The following is a 20,946-nucleotide window of genomic DNA, read 5'->3' as shown; positions in this document are numbered from 1 at the left end:
GTAGTGTCATGGCGTGGGCATGTATGGCTGCCAAAGGAACTGGTTCCCTTGTATTTATTGATGATGTGACTGCTGACAAAAGCAGCAGAATGAATTCTGAAGTGTTTTGGGCAACATTATAAGCTCATATTCAGTCAAATGCTTCAGAACTCATTGGACGGCGCTTCACAGTGCAGATGGACAATGACCCGAAGCATACTGCAAAAGCAACCAAAGAGTTTTTTAAGGCTAAAAAGTGGAATGTTATGCAATGGTCAAGTCAATCCCCTGACCTGAATCCGATTGAGCATGCATTTCACTTGATGAAGACAAAATTGAAGGGAAAATGCCCCAAGAACAAGCAGGAACTGAAGACATTTGTAGTAGAGGCCTGGCAGAGAATCACCAGGGATGAAACCCAGCGTCTGGTGATGTCTATGGGTTCCAGACTTCAGGCTGTAATTGCCTGCAAAGGATTTTCAACAAAGTATTAAAAAGTGAAAGATAGATTTAGGATTGTTTCGTTTGTCCCGTTACTTTTGGCCCCTTAAAAAGTGGGAGGCACATATAGAAACTGTTGTAATTCCTACACCATTCACCTGATTTGGATGTAATTACCCTCACATTAAATCTGAAAGTCTGCAGTTAAAGCACATCTTGTTTGTTTCATTTCAAAGCCATTGTGGTGGTGGATAGGGGCCAAAATATGAAAATTCTGTCAATGTCCCAATATTTATGCACCTGACTGTATATATATATATACATATATATATATATATATATATATATATATATATAAATCCAAAGTAGAATCCGGCACTCAATAAAACAAAAAAAACACTTCTTACCCTGTTGCCTTCCAAGCATAACACACACAAGGTGTGACACAAATACCGAGCAGAACTGGCGGTACTCAGGGATTTTTAAAGAAAGACAGCAAACAGCGATTATTCAGTGAAGTCGACATTTCAATACGAGTATTTTCATCAGGACACAATGTAATACAAAAGACACTGACCTTAAATAGTGCTCCCCATCACCAGCTGTTCCATGTGCTTGCTCACCACATCCAGCCAGAGACACGCTGGAAGGCACAGAGTGATGACCGCACAACAGTGCACACATCACCAAGACAACCAGTATACACAAAAAAATGGAAAGGCAATATGCAATGCAAAATCCACACATTGTTGTGACAATCGCTGTACATTTATCAAATGTAATACAAATGTAATTCAATGCATGAAAATTAAGATTTGTCTGCTGACATTGATGTGACTGTCTGATTTTGTGCTGGTGGTTGAGTATTAATGCCGCCGGTACGTTTAATTGATGTAACTTCATGCACTATGTTGCTACCAGCAATTGTCACAACAATGTGTGGATTTTGCATTGCATATTGCCTTTCCATTTTTTTGTGTATTGGTGATGGGTGCACTGTTGCATGTGTCTTGGTGATGGGTGCACTGTTGTAAGGTCATCACTCTGTACCTTCCAGCGTGTCTCTGGCTGGATGTGGTCAGCAAGCACATGGAACAGCTGGTGATGGGGAGCACTATTTAAGGTCAGTGTCTTTTGTATTACATTGTGTCCTGATGAAAATACTCATGTATTGAAACGTCGACTTGACTGAATAATCGCTGTTTGCTGTCTTTCTATAAAAATCCCTGAGTGCCGCCAGTTCTGCTCGGTATATATATATATATATATATATATATATATATATATACAGTATATATATATGTATACATGTCATATCAATAGACTAATACAAATCCTGTGAGTGCCGCAGCCTTCCCCACCTGCATTTACCACTTTATTGCTGAGGGTACCAGGGTGTCTATTGATTGATGGGAGTGAGTGCCAGCCCTGGACTATTTGTACATAGACAGTCAGACAGACAGATATTGTTTGGGAATGAGAGTGTGCTTCCACGCTGTCACCTCCTGTGCACAGTGACGCGCTGGTGGGATGACGTCACTGCTGTACTTGTGAGCATGCGCAAAAGCCATTTGCATTACTGCTTCGAGTGGCGCAGTACTGCTGGGATGTGCAATACTTACTGTAGTTCCTCTGTGTGACCTATTACCATTGCCACTGCCATTACTGCATTACCACTATTAAACCTTTGCTCACTGCTATTACTCTGTACACCAATGTTACACTGTATGCCACTGTTACCATATATTCCCGCCATCCTGGTTAAAGACATCTGTGTGGACTAACCTCCATATCACATTCCACCCGCACCTATTGAAACCAAGAAACCAAACAGGATCTACTATTAGGTTATAAATATATATATATATATATATATATAATATATATATAATATATATATATATATATATGTATATTAGGGGTGTGCACCGGCCACTTTTTGTGTTTTGGTTTTGTACTTGGATATTTCTTCGTGTTTTGGATCTGGATTGGTTTTGCAAAAACCACCCTTCCGTGTTTTGGGTTCTGGGTTTTGTGTTTTGGATCTGTATTTTTTTGAAAAACAGCATAAAAACAGCTAAAATCACAGAATTTGTGGGTTTTTCTGCTCCTATGCTATTATTAACCTCAATAACCTTAATTTCCACTCATTTCCAGTCTATTATGAACACCTCACACCTCACAATAGTGTTTTTATGTCCAAAAGGTTGCACCGAGGTAGCTGGATGACTATTCTAAGAGCTACGAGTGGGCGGCACAAACACGTGGCCCATCTAGGAGAGACACTGCAGTGGCAGACAGGATGGCAGTTTGAAAAACTAGGCCCCAAACTGTACATAATGCAAAGAAAAAAAAGAGGTGCAAGATGGAATTGTCCTTGGGCACTCCCACCCACCCTTATGTTGTATAAACAGGACATGCACACTTTAACAAACCAGTCATTTCAGCGCCAGGGTCTGCCACACGACTGTGGCAGAAATGATTGGTTCGTTTTGGGCCCCCACAAAACAAGCTGGCAATTAATCTGTCCCTGCAGAAACTGGCTCTTCGGAGGCAAGATGTCGTCCTCATCCTCCTCATCCACCGATTCCTCACCCTCTTCAGTGTTGTGTTCATCCTCATCTTCACAGAGTATTAATTTATCCCCGCTGGAATCCACCACCACAGGCCCCTCTGTACGTTCTGGAGGCTGGTCTCCCTGGAAGAGTTGATAATTCATTTTTATGGACATCATCTTCTCCACATTTTGTGGAAGCAACCTCCTACACCTTTCGCTGACAAGGTTCCCGGCTGCACTAAACACTCTTTCGGAGTACACACTGGAAGGGGGGCAACTCAGGTAAAATAGAGCCAGTTTGTACAGGGGCCTCCAAATTGCCTCTTTTTCCTACCAGTACAGGTACGGACTATCTGACATGCCTACTTGGATGCTGTCACCGATGTAATCCTCCACCATTCTGTCAATGGTGACAGTATCATATGCAGTGACAGTAGACATGTCAGAAATTGTTGCCAGGTACTTCAGTCCGGACCAGATGTCCAAACTTGGTCCTGCCTGGCCTGCATCACCGCCAGCGGGTTGCTTAGGATACCTAAGTTTTTTCCTGGCAGCCCCAGTTGCGGGAGAAAATGAAGGAGCTGTTGACGTGTCACGTTCCGCTTCAGCTGACAGTGTTTTCACCAGCAGGTCTTTGCACCTCTGCAGGCTTGTGTCAGCTGGAAAGAGAGACACCACATAGGCTTTAAACCTAGGATCGAGCATGGTGGCCAAAATGTAGTTGTCTGATTTCAACAGATTGACTACCCTGGAATCCTGGCAAAGTGAATGAAGGGCTTCATCCACAAGTCCCACATGCCAAGCGGAATCGCTCCATCTTAGCTCCTCCTTCACTTTCTCCAGCTGCTTCTGCAAAAGCCTGATGTTTGAAGGGCTGGAGAACTTTACACAACATGGAAATCATTCTCCACTGCACTTGAGTCAGGTGCATACCCCCTCCTTTGCCTATGTCATAGGTGGATGTATAGGCTTGAATGGCCTTTTGCTGCTCCTCCATCCTCTGAAGCATGTAGAGGGTTGAGTTCCACCGCATCACAACCTCTTGCTTCAGGTGATGGCGGGGCAGGTTCAAGAGTGTTTGCTGGTGCTCCAGTCTTCGGCACGCAGTCACTGAATGGGTGAGTGGGCAGAAATTTTTAGGGCAACCCAAAGCGTCTTCTGCATGCCCCCATCGTTTTTCAGAAAATTCTGCACCACCAAGTTTATTGTGTGAGCAAAACATGGGACGTGCTGGAATTTTCCCAGATGTAATGCCCGCACAATATTGGTGGCGTTGTCAGATATCACAAATCCCCAGGAGAGTCTAAGTGGGGTATGCCACTGGGCGATGATTTTTCTCAGTTTCTCTAAGAGGTTGTCGGCGGTGTGCCTCTTATTGAAACCGGTGATACACAGCGTAGCCTGCCTTGGAACAAGCTGGCGTTTCTGAGATGCTGCTACTGGTGATGCTGCTGTTGTTGCTGCTTAAGATGATACATCTACCCAGTGGGCTGTCACAGTCATATAGTCCTTAGTCTGCCCTGTTCCACTTGTCCACATGTCCGTGGTTAAGTGGACATTGGGTACAATTGCATTTTTCAGGACACTGAGGACACTTTTTCTGACGTTTCTGTACAGTCTCGGTATCGCCTGCCTAGTGAAGTGGAATCTAGACGGGATTTGGAACCGGGGACACACTACCTCCATCAATTGTCTAAATCCCAGTGCACTAATGGTGGATACCGGACGCACGTCTAACACCAACACAGCAGTCAAGGCCTCAGTTATACGTTTTGCTTTAGGATGACTGTTGTCGTACTTCATCTTCCTCGCTAAGGACTGTTGGAGGGTCAATTGTTTAGTAAAAGTAGTGGTGTTCCTACTTCCTCTCTGGGATGATGAACGACTCCCAGCAGCAGCAACAGCAGCAGCAGCAGCAGTAGGCGTAGCAATGCAGGATCCTCTGGAGGAATCCCGGATAGGAGAGTCAGTCATGCCAGTGACATGGCCTGCAGGACTACTTCCGATCCTGACTAAGGAGGAAATTGACGAGGAGGGAGTTGACGGTGTGGTTTGCAGGCGCTTGGATACAACAGGACAACGGGATTTAGGTGTCCCTGGACTGCTTACGGTCTTAGCCAAAGTTTCTGAACTTGGCAGTAACTTTTTATGAACGCGCTGCAGGTGCCGTATAGGGGAGGATGTTCCTAGGTGGTTAACGTCCCTACCCCTACTTATTTCACCTTTACATATGGTACATATGGCAAGACAGTTGTTGTCCGGATTTTGATAGAAATACTGCCAGACCAAAGAGGTGGAATGTTTGGTCTTCTGCCCAGGCATGACCGTGATGGGTTTTTTCATCCCACGGACAACAACTGTCTCCCCCGGAGCCTGATTTAAACAAACCACATCACCATCAGAATCCTCCTCGCCAACTTCCTCCTCAGCGCCAGCTACACCAGTATCCTCATCCTGTTGTACTTCAACAGTGACATCTTCAATTTGCATATCAGCAAGTGAACTGTGGGTGCTCCTTTCAGCACTTGCAGGGGGCGTGCAAATGGTGGAAAGAGCCACATCTTCCCGTCCAGTGTTGGGAAGGTCAGGCATTGCAACCGCCACCACACTTGGACTCTCCTTGGGGATTTGTGATATCTTCTTAGAACGCACAGTTCTTCGCTGTGCTTTTGCCAGCTTAACTCGTTTGATTTTTAAAGCGGGAGGAGGGCTTCCATCGTCATGTGAAGCTGAACCACTAGTCATGAACATAGGGAGAGACCTTAGCCGTTCCTTGCCATTCCGTGTCGTAAATGGCATATTGGCAAGTTTACGTTTCTCCTCAGATGATTTAAATGTTTTTTTCAAGGTAATTTTCCTGAACTTTGTCATTTGGGATTGTATGTGCCCTCTACTATGACATTGGGCATCGGCCTTGGCAGACGACGTTGATGGCATGTCATCGTCTATGTCATGACTAGTGGCAGCAGCTTCAGCACTAGGAGGAAGTGGTTCTTGATCTTTCCCTATTTTATTTTTATCGGAGAAAGTTTGGTCCTCCATTTATGTTATATTGATATGTACGTACGGCTAAGGCGCACACAAACACCGAAAATTATTTTTATTTTTGTTGGCGACTAGTGCACTTTGTCGGTTACACCACCCTTTAAGAAATGAGCAAGCCGGCTCTTTACTTATGGGACACAGGCGCACGCTTGGCGCTGCTCCTTTGTTGATACACATGCAGCTACAGTGCACACAATTCACAAAGACAGAAAAAAAGAATTTTTTATTTTTTGTGGAGCGCACTTTGAGGGTTACACCACCCTTTAACACAGAGATGCACGCTTGGCGCTGCTGCTTTGAGGATGCACTTACAGTGCACACAATTCACAAACACAGAAAATATTTTTTTATTTTGTTTGGAGTGCACTTTGGGAGTTACACCACCCTTTAACAGACGAGCCAGCCAGCCCTTTACTTATGACACAGGCGCACGCTTGGCGCTACTTTGTTGATGCACGTGCGGCTACTGCGCACACAATTCACAAACACAAAAAATAATTTTTTATTTTGTTTGGAGTGCACTTTGGGGGTTACAGCACCCTTTAACGGTCAAGCCAGCCGGCCCTTCACTTATGACACAGGCGCACGCTTGGCGCTACTTTGTTGATGCATGTGCAGCTACTGCACACACAATTCACAAACACAGAAAATATTTTTTTATTTTGTTTGGAGTGCACTTTGGGGGTTACACCACCCTTTAACGGTCAAGCCAGCCGGCCCTTTACTTATGGGACACAGGCGCACGCTTGGCGCTACTTTGTTGATAACCGTATGGCCACAGTGCACACAATTCACAAACACAGAAAATAACTTTTTATTTTGTTTGGAGTGCACTTTGGGGGTTACAGCACCTTTTAACGGTCAAGCCAGCCGGCCCTTTACTCATGACACAGGCGCACGCTTGGCACTACTTTGTTGATGCACGTGCGGCTACTGCGCACATAATTCACAAACAGAAAAAAATATATATTATTTGGAGTGCACTTTGGGGGTTACAGCACCCTTTAACGGATGAGCCAGCTGACCCTTTACTTATAACACAGGTGCACGCTTGGCGCTACTTTGTTGATGCACGTGCGGCTACTGCACACACAATTCACAAACACAGAGAAAATATTTTTTTTTTTGCATTTGGGGGAGCACCCCTGATGGACAGAGCACCCCCTGGACAACACTACAGCACCCCTTTAGGACTGGGACACTGCACAGGACTTTGGAGTGGCCTGGACAACTGACTGCACAACACAGTCCAGCCAGCCCCTATGGACTTTGGAGGAGTGGACAGCCCCTATGGACAACAGCAGCACAGCACAACACAGCCAGCCCCTATGGACTTTGGAGGAGTGGACACAGCCCCTATGGACAACAGCAGCACAGCACAACTCAGCCAGCCGCTATGGACTTTGGAGGAGTGGACACAGCACTTATGAACAACAGCAGCACAGCACAGCACAATACTACACTGCACTACACTACACTACACAGCCCAGCCAGCCCTAACTCCCACCGTTCCTCTTCACTGTCCACAGCCGAGTGAGAAAATGGCGCCGACGTGGGTACCTTATATAGAATCCAAAACCCGCGAGACCCGGAAGGCGGGATGATGATGTTTTGCCTTGATTTCAGATCCGAGTCAGGCGGAAAATGTCAAGCCTGACTCGGATCGGCCTCAGATCGGGGGGGGTTGGGGGGGTTCGGATTTCAGAAATCCGAACCCGCTCACCACTAATATATATATATGTATATATATGTATATATATATATATATATATATATATATATATGGAAAACAAAAAGGTGAGAACAAGCGCCTATATAGTGTAGTATTATGTGAAGTATGCAGCGCACTCTAATTAGAAAAATGGCATGCGTACCGTAATGACCCAGAACAACATGTATTAGTATATGAGTCTTTTTTTTGGTTTCACCAAGTTAGTCCTCTTATACGCCCAATTGGTGGCTGATTACACACTCCAAATGTAGGATTTAAGGAGAGAGAAAACACTTCTCATGGTGTAGTACGTTTAAAAAAGGTTTTAATCCAAAATACACATAACACACATAAAAATGGAGAATTACATTGATAAAATTTCAAGCAAGCTTATCTGATAGTAGCTGGTCTCAGAGTTTGGGAATACACCCACAGTCCTCAACGCGTTTCGTCCTTGGTGCAAAATCAGCTGGACTTCTTCAGGAGGATTCATATAGTAGCCTTTTATGCTGCCTTATATAGCTTAAAACATAATTGCTTATGTGCAAAACCTGTGTTTTCCGGTGATTGCCGCCATTTTGTTCAGTATCGCGCATGCGCGGGATTGAGTCAATACTCGCGAGTCTCCAGAGGGTATGGGACTTTGTGTGGAGTCGCGGTGCCTTCTTTTGTTTACACACGCATGCGCAGGACTAAATGACACCTCGTGGGTCTCTAAGACACCACGCGTGATCTGCGGCGCCATCTTGTGTTTACCCGCGCATGCGCGGCCCACACGGCGCCGGAGATCTGTAATTTTAATACAATAAACACTCATTTTAACATTAGTTACAGTTAGTGGTGCTGTTAGAACATTCAGCCCTCATATTATTCGTTCATAGGCTGATAGTCTGACACATATTCAGCTAGAATGTTTATCAGGCATTTAATATAATGCTATTCAAAAGGTGTCCCACCTACAGTGGCCATTTTATTGAAGTGCTTCTATAGCTAAAAAGGCAGCCGTCTTTTGGTGCAGTATATAGCATCATTTAAAAGCATATTTAAACATAAAGATAATAATAAATAGATAGTAGCAGCACATATTTTATAAAACACTAGCAGCAAAAAAGAATAAAGTTGATCTAGGCTAAAAAATGAGGATGTATATAACGGAGGATATATAAAAATATATAAATATATAAATACATAAATGTATACAAAACAGATCAGTGCATTGGTATAAAATGCGTATATAACTTCATAATATTAAGGTTAATAAATATAACTAAAATCCACGAGATGAACAGAATGGACAATAAAAAATATATGTATATAATAAAAACAGGATTATAAAAATGGTGCGATCTCATATGTTTCGTTGAGACCAAACGGAGTCATTGTATTCAAAGTGTAGATCCAATACATTTCACGTTGTGACAACTTTTTCTCCCTATCCCCGCCCCTGTCCCCAAGTGAGACACATTCTATGGCTTTATACTTCAAACCGGCGGGGTCCGCATTATGATATTTATAAAAATGTTTAGGGACGGAGTGGTTGTCAACCCTGTTTTTAATTCCTCGTACGTGTTCTTGAATTCTCAATTTAACATTTCTTTTTGTTTTACCCACATATTTCAAGTGACATGGGCATTCAATTACATATATGACCCAATTGCTCATGCAGTTCATCAGGCTCTTTGTTTTAAAAGAAGAAGTGTTATCATGATTGGAGAAGTAGCTGTTATTATTATCCACAAACTTACAGATATTGCAATTATTGCATTTAAAGAAACCTTTCGTTTGCCTAATCCATTGTGGGGGTTTAGTTTCTAACGGTTTTAAATTGCTGGGGGCAAGGCAGTTTTTTAAATTATTGGCTTTCCTGAAGGCCAATTGTGGTTTGTCCGGGAGTGTTTTACCAAGAATTTGATCAGTCTTTAGTATATTCCAATGTTTATTAAAAATTCTTCGTATCTCTTTTTCTTTACTATTATATTGAGTAACAAATATTGGATTATTTTTATTTGTAGTCCTGGGTCTGTAGACCAAAAGATCTTCACGCTTAATGTTGGTCGCTCTTTCAGTGGCTTGGTTAACGATCTCTTCTGGGTATTCTCTATCCCGAAATCTGTTAGAGTAAATACCCACTTGTTCTTTATAGGTTTCCATGGATGTGCAGTTTCTTCGTAGACGACAGAATTGGGAAAATGGTATGTTTGTCTTCCAACTATTCTTGTGTCCGCTCTTGAAATGTACGTAACTGTTTGTGTCTACTGATTTGATGTAGTTGCGACTCTTGATTCCACAGGTATCACTACTCAAAATTAAATCCAAATATTCAATTTCATGTTCACTGAATTTGTGTGTAAAACATAAATTATATTCATTTAGTTTAAGATACTCCATAAAAGACATAAAATCCGTTTCTGTGCCATCCCTGGCGTACAGAATTAAATGTTTTTTAAACAAATGGTTTCCATAGATGTATTTATGCTCCCAGCTTCCCATATGGAGATTGGCGAAACTGGGAGCAAAAACGGTACCCATTGCTGTACCTTCAATTTGAATATAAAACCCATCTAAAAATTTGAAATAATTATGGCTTAAAATGAATGTCATTAAGAGGCAGATAAAATCTTTATGGTTTTGATTGATTGAAGCATCTTCATCTAAAAATTCATGGCAGCTGGAAATACCCTTAGTATGTGGAATTGACGTGTACAACGATTGCACATCCACCGTTGCCCATTTGAAACCGACTTGCCATTCTACAGTATTCAGTATTTGTAGGATCGACGTGGTGTCTTTTATAAAGGATTCTAAAGTACTCACATATTTATTCAAAAACTTCTCCACATACTCTGAACAGCCCAAGTTCAAGGAATCAATCCCTGAAACTATGGGGCATCCTGGGGGATCTACTAATCTTTTGTGGATCTTGGGCAAGTAGTAAAAAGTAGGGATGACTGGGTTGTTTTTTTATCAGATATTGGTATTCATCCTTAGTAATGATATCAGTGTGGAGTGCTTCTATTAAAATTTTTCGTAGATCCTCTATGAATACCGGAGTGGGATCTTTCTCTAATTTCCTATAGGACATTGGATCTCCCAGAAGTCTGTGGGCTTCTTTGATGTAATCAATCCGATTTAGGATCACAAGGCCGCCCCCTTTATCTGCTTGTTTAAAGATAAGTTGTTCATTCTTATTTAGTTTCTTTAAAGCTTCCTTCTCAAAGTTGGTTAAATTAGAATTCTTTGGAGCTTTACAGTCAATGGAACATAAATCTCTTTTAACTAAGTCATAGAAGGATTCTATTTGTGTGCTCCTTGACTCTAAAGGATAATACTTTGATGGAAGTTTTAATCCTGATTTTGATGCTGCTTCAAAATTGGTTAAGATACCTGTATCTTTTTTCAGGAAATGTCTTTTCAATGTAAGATTCCTGATATATTTATTCAGGTCAATGAACATTTGAAAACCATTTGCTCGTGCTGTGGGGGCAAAAGAAAACCCTTTCTTCAAAAGGGAGACATCTATATTAGACAATTGGTAGTTGGATAAATTAAAAATTCCTTGTTTTTGTATATCTGGTCCCGTTAGTGGTGTTTGAGGTTTCTTCTCCTTTTTAGGTTTCTGTCTTCCTCCTCTGGTTCCTCTCCTTCTCTGTATCCTCTTTTTAGAGGGGCTACCATTTGGGCGTATAAGAGGACTAACTTGGTGAAACCAGAAAAAAGACTCATATACTAATACATGTTGTTCTGGGTCATTACGGTACGCATGCCATTTTTCTAATTAGAGTGCGCTGCATACTTCACATAATACTACACTATATAGGCGCTTGTTCTCACCTTTTTGCTTTCCATAATCGTCTGGGATCATACAACAACTGATTCTACTGGAGAACATACAGCTGCCACCGCAAAAACGGGAATATAGTGCATAAATATTGATGCAAATAACTGCATTTATACAGAAATATATAGGATTGAGCACTGCTTCAGTACCTCGCTGTATTAATTTTGTCTGAATTGTTGTTTGACTGTATTAGCTACTCATCCTTTTGGATTGCTTTGTTCCCCCTGTATATTTCTAAGAGACATAATAATGTTTAGAACACAACAGAGGGGTGAAAATAGATCTGGTATTTGCAAGAGAATATTTAATGAGAATTCTGACATAGAACAACATGATCCCAATCTAGAATTAGATGATCTTTTTGGGACCTGGAAAAATTATTAAGTAAAGAAATCCGGAACTGGTGGGACATTGCCATCCTTGAACAATATATAGAGGTAGGACGAGTCCCAAGAGGTTTAAGGTTTACCAAAAAACCAACTTTTGGGCTTAATAATGAAAAATTCCTAAAGGAATGGAATAGTATAATGCATGACAGTTCAGTTAAACTCATGCAACTCATTATTAAGGCAAAAAAGTCTGAACTTGAACTAGTGGAGAAAGATATCAAACAAAAAGAGGAACATTACAAATCTAATCTTGTGGTACTAAATAGGAAGCTGGAAAGAGTAGAAACGGAGGTTACAACAATAAAAGAAAGAAAATTTAAAAGAGACAAAACAGATTATCAAAACAATAAAATACATGATTGGAGTAAAGAAGGTTTTCCAAATCGGAAACAAACAAACAAATCTTACAGAGAAAGAGGGGGCAATTGGACCTCCATTCCAAATAGGACAAAGAGTTACAAGCCAAATCACCCTGCTGTCCAGAAACCTTTGCCTCTCCCACAGAGAAATAGATTTTCCGCTTTGGAGAGACTGTCCTCTGTGGAAGATAGCGATGGTGTGACCCTGGTTATTCTCCACACCCTCGGGATTGCTACAACAAATACCTATTCAAAGAAGAGATCATAAGAGCATCCCCTCTAAAAAGAGGATACAGAGAAGGAGAGGAACCAGAGGAGGAAGACAGAAACCTAAAAAGGAGAAGAAACCTCAAACACCACTAACGGGACCAGATATACAAAAACAAGGAATTTTTAATTTATCCAACTACCAATTGTCTAATATAGATGTCTCCCTTTTGAAGAAAGGGTTTTCTTTTGCCCCCACAGCACGAGCAAATGGTTTTCAAATGTTCATTGACCTGAATAAATATATCAGGAATCTTACATTGAAAAGACATTTCCTGAAAAAAGATACAGGTATCTTAACCAATTTTGAAGCAGCATCAAAATCAGGATTAAAACTTCCATCAAAGTATTATCCTTTAGAGTCAAGGAGCACACAAATAGAAACCTTCTACGACTTAGTTAAAAGAGATTTATGTTCCATTGACTGTAAAGCTCCAAAGAATTCTAATTTAACCAACTTTGAGAAGGAAGCTTTAAAGAAACTAAATAAGAATGAACAACTTATCTTTAAACAAGCAGATAAAGGGGGTGGCCTTGTGATCCTAAATTGGATTGATTACATCAAAGAAGCCCACAGACTTCTGGGAGATCCAATGTCCTATAGGAAATTAGAGAAAGATCCCACTCCGGTATTCATAGAGGATCTACGAAAAATTCTAATAGAAGCACTCCACACTGATATCATTTCTAAGGATGAATACCAATATCTGATAAAAAACAACCCAGTCATCCCTACTTTTTACTACTTGCCCAAGATCCACAAAAGATTAGTAGATCCCCCAGGAAGCCCCATAGTTTCAGGGATTGATTCCTTGACCTCGGGCTGTTCAGAGTATGTGGAGAAGTTTTTGAATAAATATGTGAGTACTTTAGAATCCTTTATAAAAGACACCACGTTGATCCTACAAATACTGAATACTGTAGAATGGCAAGTCGGTTTCAAATGGGCAACGGTGGATGTGCAATCGTTGTACACGTCAATTCCACATACTAAGGGTATTTCCAGCTGCCGTGAATTTTTAGATGAAGATGCTTCAATCAATCAAAACCATAAAGATTTTATCTGCCTCTTAATGACATTCATTTTAAGCCATAATTATTTCAAATTTTTAGATGGGTTTTATATTCAAATTGAAGGTACAGCAATGGGTACTGTTTTTGCTCCCAGTTTCGCCAATCTCCATATGGGAAGCTGGGAGCGTAAATACATCTATGGAAACCATTTGTTCAAAAAACATTTAATTCTGTACGCCAGGTACATAGATGATATTTTAATTATCTGGGATGGCACAGAAACGGATTTTATGTCTTTTATGGAGTATCTTAAACTAAATGAATATAATTTATGTTTTACACACAAATTCAGTGAACATGAAATTGAATATTTGGATTTAATTTTGAGTAGTGATACCTGTGGAATCAAGAGTCGCAACTACATCAAATCAGTAGACACAAACAGTTACGTACATTTCAAGAGCGGACACAAGAATAGTTGGAAGACAAACATACCATTTTCCCAATTCTGTCGTCTACGAAGAAACTGCACATCCATGGAAACCTATAAAGAACAAGTGGGTATTTACTCTAACAGATTTCGGGATAGAGAATACCCAGAAGAGATCGTTAACCAAGCCACTGAAAGAGCGACCAACATTAAGCGTGAAGATCTTTTGGTCTACAGACCCAGGACTACAAATAAAAATAATCCAATATTTGTTACTCAATATAATAGTAAAGAAAAAGAGATACGAAGAATTTTTAATAAACATTGGAATATACTAAAGACTGATCAAATTCTTGGTAAAACACTCCCGGACAAACCACAATTGGCCTTCAGGAAAGCCAATAATTTAAAAAACTGCCTTGCCCCCAGCAATTTAAAACCGTTAGAAACTAAACCCCCACAATGGATTAGGCAAACGAAAGGTTTCTTTAAATGCAATAATTGCAATATCTGTAAGTTTGTGGATAATAATAACAGCTACTTCTCCAATCATGATAACACTTCTTCTTTTAAAACAAAGAGCCTGATGAACTGTATGAGCAATTGGGTCATATATGTAATTGAATGCCCATGTCACTTGAAATATGTGGGTAAAACAAAAAGAAATGTTAAATTGAGAATTCAAGAACACGTACGAGGAATTAAAAACAGGGTTGACAACCACTCCGTCCCTAAACATTTTTATAAATATCATAATGCGGACCCCGCCGGTTTGAAGTATAAAGCCATAGAATGTGTCTCACTTGGGGACAGGGGCGGGGATAGGGAGAAAAAGTTGTCACAACGTGAAATGTATTGGATCTACACTTTGAATACAATGACTCCGTTTGGTCTCAACGAAACATATGAGATCGCACCATTTTTATAATCCTGTTTTTATTATATACATATATTTTTTATTGTCCATTCTGTTCATCTCGTGGATTTTAGTTATATTTATTAACCTTAATATTATGAAGTTATATACGCATTTTATACCAATGCACTGATCTGTTTTGTATACATTTATGTATTTATATATTTATATATTTTTATATATCCTCCGTTATATACATCCTCATTTTTTAGCCTAGATCAACTTTATTCTTTTTTGCTGCTAGTGTTTTATAAAATATGTGCTGCTACTATCTATTTATTATTATCTTTATGTTTAAATATGCTTTTAAATGATGCTATATACTGCACCAAAAGACGGCTGCCTTTTTAGCTATAGAAGCACTTCAATAAAATGGCCACTGTAGGTGGGACACCTTTTGAATAGCATTATATTAAATGCCTGATAAACATTCTAGCTGAATATGTGTCAGACTATCAGCCTATGAACGAATAATATGAGGGCTGAATGTTCTAACAGCACCACTAACTGTAACTAATGTTAAAATGAGTGTTTATTGTATTAAAATTACAGATCTCCGGCGCCGTGTGGGCCACGCATGCGCGAGTAAACACAAGATGGCGCCGCAGATCACGCGTGGTGTCTTAGAGACCCATGAGGTGTCATTTAGTCCTGCGCATGCGCGGGTAAACAAAAGAAGGCGAGTATTGACTCAATCCCGTGCATGCGCGATACTGAACAAAATGGCGGCAATCACCGGAAAACACAGGTTTTGCACATAAGCAATTATGTTTTAAGCTATATAAGGCAGCATAAAAGGCTACTATATGAATCCTCCTGAAGAAGTCCAGCTGATTTTGCACCAAGGACGAAACACGTTGAGGACTGTGGGTGTATTCCCAAACTCTGAGACCAGCTACTATCAGATAAGTTTGTTTGAAATTTTATCAATGTAATTCTCCATTTTTATGTGTGTTATGTGTATTTTGGATTAAAACCTTTTTTAAACGTACTCCACCATGAGAAGTGTTTTCTCTCTCCTTAAATCCTACATTTGGAGTGTGTAATCGGCTACCATTTGGGCGTATAAGAGGACTAACTTGGTGAAACCAAAAAAAAGACTCATATACTAATACATGTTGTTCTGGGTCATTACGGTACGCATGCCATTTTTCTAATTAGAGTGCGCTGCATACTTCACATAATACTACACTATATAGGCGCTTGTTCTCACCTTTTTGTTTTCCATAATCATCTGGGATCATACAACAACTGATTCTACTGGAGAACATACAGCTGCCACCGCAAAAACGGGAATATAGGCCCTCATTCAGAGCCGTACGCTCTGAGCAGAGCGCACGCTCTGAATGAGGGCCGGGCTCCATTTTCATGGAGCGTCCTCCTGGACGCTCGTATAGCTGTGGGTCACCACCCACAGGCTATACGAGCGTGTATTTTGATGGCCGCGATGGTCGTGACCATCGCGACCATCGAAATTGCGAGCCGGAGCCTGCGGTTGAGGTTTTCAACCGCAAGCTCCGGAGTGATTTTGGCTCTATCAGAGCCAAAATCACTCCCACTGACATCACTAGTGATGTCAGTGGGCCGGCTTCTGACGGGAGGCGTTCCCGTGGGAACGCCCCCGTCAGGGAGGCACGCCCCCGGCACGCCCACCAAAGGGGGCGTGCTGTCAATCAACATTGACAGCACGCCCCCTTTGATCGGACACAACGAGCGAAGGAAAGTCCTTCGCTCGTCGTGTCTGGCGCATGCGCACGACGGAGCTCCCTCCGTCGTGCGCATGCTCAGTGCAGACCATCGACCCACTTGCGAGCGGACAGCCGCTCGCGAGTGGGTCTGAATCAGGCCCATAGTGCATAAATATTGATGTAAATAACTGCATTTATACAGAAATATATAGGATTGAGCGCTGCTTCAGTACCTCGCTGTATTAATATATATATATATATATCAGCAATATGTCCGGCTCTCTCTGTGTCTACTCATGTCGCTGGGTGCCCGCACAGCACATCACACAAAAATATCCACAAGGTGCAGCACTCCAGTCTTATAATTAAAACTCAGACGGCAGTAATGTAAACGGCAACGTTTCAGTGCCTATATATTCGTGGCACTTTCGTCAGGTCCTGATGAAAGTGCCACGAATATATAGGCACTGAAACGTTGCTGTTTACATTACTGCCATCTGAGTTTTATTTATAAGACTGGAGTGCTGCACCTTGTGGATATATATATTATATATATATATATATATATATATATATATATACTGTGTATGTACATACATATGTGTTTGCTGATAAGTACTGTAGGAAATCCACACTAGAGAGCAGGAAACATACTGTAGATCAAAAGAAACTATAATTACGAGTGCATTGAAGTTTAGGGAATTCCAAAAGGAAGTCAGGCCATAACCCAGTGGATGTAACATATTGTAAGACTTATAAAGAAGACTAAAAATATCAGTGAATATATATTCACACATCTAATGTTCCACCATCCTCATTGCAAGTTTATCTACATCTAGGAGACTCGTGATATTTATGAGCAATTAAACCAGTAACAGAATAACGCAAGCAACTCCCTACCTAATACAGGGTGCTTGTCCCTAATATGGTATACAGGGCCGGGTTAAGGGGGGGGCGACAGGGGCGGTTGTCCCTGGGCCCCCACACACAGAGGGCCCCCACACTACTGCATGCAGCAGCACATCCAGTGCTGCTGCATCAGCTTGGGGCAGGGCAGTAGTGTGGACGGCACATAAGTGCTGTCCGCACTACACAGCACAAACACACAGCCGACGGTGCCGGCAGCTGTTTGTTTGTTTTAGCAGCAGATGAGAGTCAGACAGACTCTCATCGGCTGCTGCGCTGCGGACCACTGCCGGAGCCTCCGTCTTCCGGCTGCCGCAGTGGCTGATGGGAGAGACGTCGTTGTCTCTCCCATCATGCAGAGCGGGCCCGGCCCGGGAGGACCATGGACGGAGGAGCAGATGCCGGAGCGGGGATTAAGGTAAGTGGAGATTTTTTTTTTTTCCTGTGTGTGAGTGTGTGTCTGTCTGCCCGGGGAGGGGGGGACTACTCCTAAGGGCACTGCTGGGGGGGAACGGACTACTCCTAAGGGCACTGCTGGGGGTACTACTAGGGGCACTGCTGGGGATACTACTGGGGGCACTGCACACTGCTGGGACCACTACTGGGGGACACAGCATAGAGGGGAGATCACTACTAGGGGTACTCCTGGGGGGGACTACTGTTGAAGGGGGGCTGCTACTGGGGGCACGGCTGGGCTGGGCTCTGTGTGGCTCGAAGGGGGCCCCCGCAACTTAGTTGCCCTGGGGCCCCCACAAGCCTTAATCCGGCCCTGATGGTATACATGATGGTATAAATCAGAAAACGGCGAATAGGGGAGTGCACTGGTACCTCTGAACATGTACAGACTAAAATGTAAATTTTATTATATACATTAAAATATATATTAAAGCTGGGTACACACCTTAAGATAATCTGTCCAACCACCAAACCGATTCGCTGGTTGGAATGAAAATCTGGTAATATATATGGGAGCAAATGGAAATCAGCCACTGGAATATGGTAATAACGGTTATTCTGACAAATTGGTTAAATCGCAAGTATTTAACTAAGTTGTCAAAATGGTAGTTTTTGTCTGTTTTTTAGTGTTTGGGAGCAAATGGTCAATTGTCATTTGCTTCCATATATTAGCAGATTTTCATTTCAACCAGTGAATTGGTTGGTTGATTGGACAGATAATCTTAACGTGTACCCATCTTAAAACAGGGGTTTTCAGCTCCAGTCCTCAAGTACCCCCAACAGGTCATGTTTTGTGGATTTCTTTAATCATGCACAGATGAGTTCATCTATTTGGCTGGGTCAGTAATAATTATCCTACCTGTTTCCAAAGTAAGAAATCCTCAAAACATGATCTGTTGGGAAAACGTGAGGGTTGAGGTTGAGAAGCACTGTCCTAAGATATAAACAGCAATATATTGGATAAAATAAATTTAAATAGTACTGTAAGTGAACTTACTTATCTCTAATTTGTGTGTATCATTACAATTAAAAAGTAATTAAAATATGCAGAATATCACAAAGTAACATGTATGACTATGTCAAGAAGGAGAAATAATAAATAAAGTGTGCCAGATGGTGAAAAATCAACGATATCTCCTAATTATGTCACTATGGGTGAAAGCGAATGGCTAGTGATGTGTCCTCCATGCAGGTGGTTTCATGATCACCCTGCTGGCTCCAATCATGGAACAATCTGTTGCTAACTCCTCACATAAGTATGAATATATTACTTATCTGTATTTTTTTTTACTCATCGAGAAGCAGCACAGGGTGTGCAGGTTAGTGAAAAATCACATAGTCACTGTTGATGGTAAGGAATGCCATACTACTGATCGGGATGTAGTCAGAATACCAACACTCAGGAAGCCGTCTGATGGAATCCTGGCATCGAAATCCGGATTTAGGACTAAGGTTAGGCATCTTAATCCCGACGACTATCTTTAGCTTGACGAGGGAATCCAAACAGGCAGCTTCCCGAGGGACAGGGTTAGCCTTAGCCGCGGGGGGAGGGTTAGGTTTAAGAACCCCCGGGGGGATTTAGGATTAGGCACCCCCTGGGGAGGGTTAGGGTTTAGGGTTAGGGTTAGCAGAAAAGGGGATTAGGGATAGAAGCCACCGGGGGGAGGTTACGGTCAGGCAACCCCCTGGGAAGGTTAGGTTTAGGGTGCGGGAGGTAGGCGCGCGGGTTGGAGTGCCAGACCCTCACCTCCTGCTGGCTTCTCCTCCTCATATGTGCAGCAGCGGTACTCTCACTGGCTGCTTTAGGCTGACAGCGGTACATAGCCAACCTGGAACAGCAGAAGACCAGTGATCAACAGCATCAGATGATGGAGTTTTATATATATATATATTATATATATATATATATATATATATATAGGCTTCCAAGCTTCCAACACTTCTTCTCAAGCAGAGATTTGAATGTAATAATGTATGTAATAATTTTAATGACTTCAAAAGCTCACTATAATGTTGTGCAGGCACTGGGACTCCATTTTTTCCTGTTTGGAGCTGAAAAGAGAATTTAGGAATTTGGGGGGAGAGCATCAAAAGACCAGGGGAGAAGTTCCAATAGCAGCCAGTCAGCTTCTAGGTATCAAATATACTGTATATATATATATATATATATATATATATATATATATACACAATCGAAACAAACCGGCACTCCGTGTAAACCAGCTATATACCTTGCCTGGGTGCCCTCCCCGGGGGTTAATGTCCTCCGTACCAGATAAATATAAGCAGAGACGGTGGCACTCACAGGTCTTCCGATTCAATTAATGCACTGGACTCTCTAGAGACAGAGACCATTAAAGACTCAAAGAGTCCTGTGCATTAATTGAATCGGAAGACCTGTGAGTGCCACCGTCTCTGCTTATATTTATATATATATATATATATATATATATAGTACATTCTATTAAATGATAGGTATGTTCTGATTGTGTTACAAGTTGCCAGCGCACTTACTCGTGATCTGGGTGTCTCTCCTTCTGGTCGCCAGTAGCTCTCCCGGAATTCTGCTCCTGGACAACGTACATGCCGTACTGGGACGGCATCTCCAGTTGCTAGGAGATTGGAACATCGGTCAAGGCACGTGATACTGGATTACGTTTTTTCCTGTAGATTCCATTATTCACCTGCCTCGCATCCATTGGTTCAGCACCTTTCTTAAGCCTGTTGGTTCATTGCCAGTTTGCCAGCTATAGCGTGTTTGTACATGTCCTTCCGGTTTCTGCCAGTTGTGGTCCTGCTTATCTGTGTCTGTTCTGCTAAGTTCTACAACTCTAATCGCACACTCTCACTACGTCATCTAGAGGGTTAATTTTAGTGCTTCCTGCTGTGTTCCTGGTTGTGCAGTGCCTGTGGCCTCTCCACTCACTGTTGACAGCTATACCATCTCAGC

The sequence above is a fragment of the Taudactylus pleione genome, unplaced genomic scaffold, assembly GCF_031769625.1.
Source record: "Taudactylus pleione unplaced genomic scaffold, aTauple2 ptg000711l, whole genome shotgun sequence".
Classification (NCBI taxonomy): domain Eukaryota; kingdom Metazoa; phylum Chordata; class Amphibia; order Anura; family Myobatrachidae; genus Taudactylus; species Taudactylus pleione.
Note: the sequence above shows the minus strand (reverse complement) of the source record.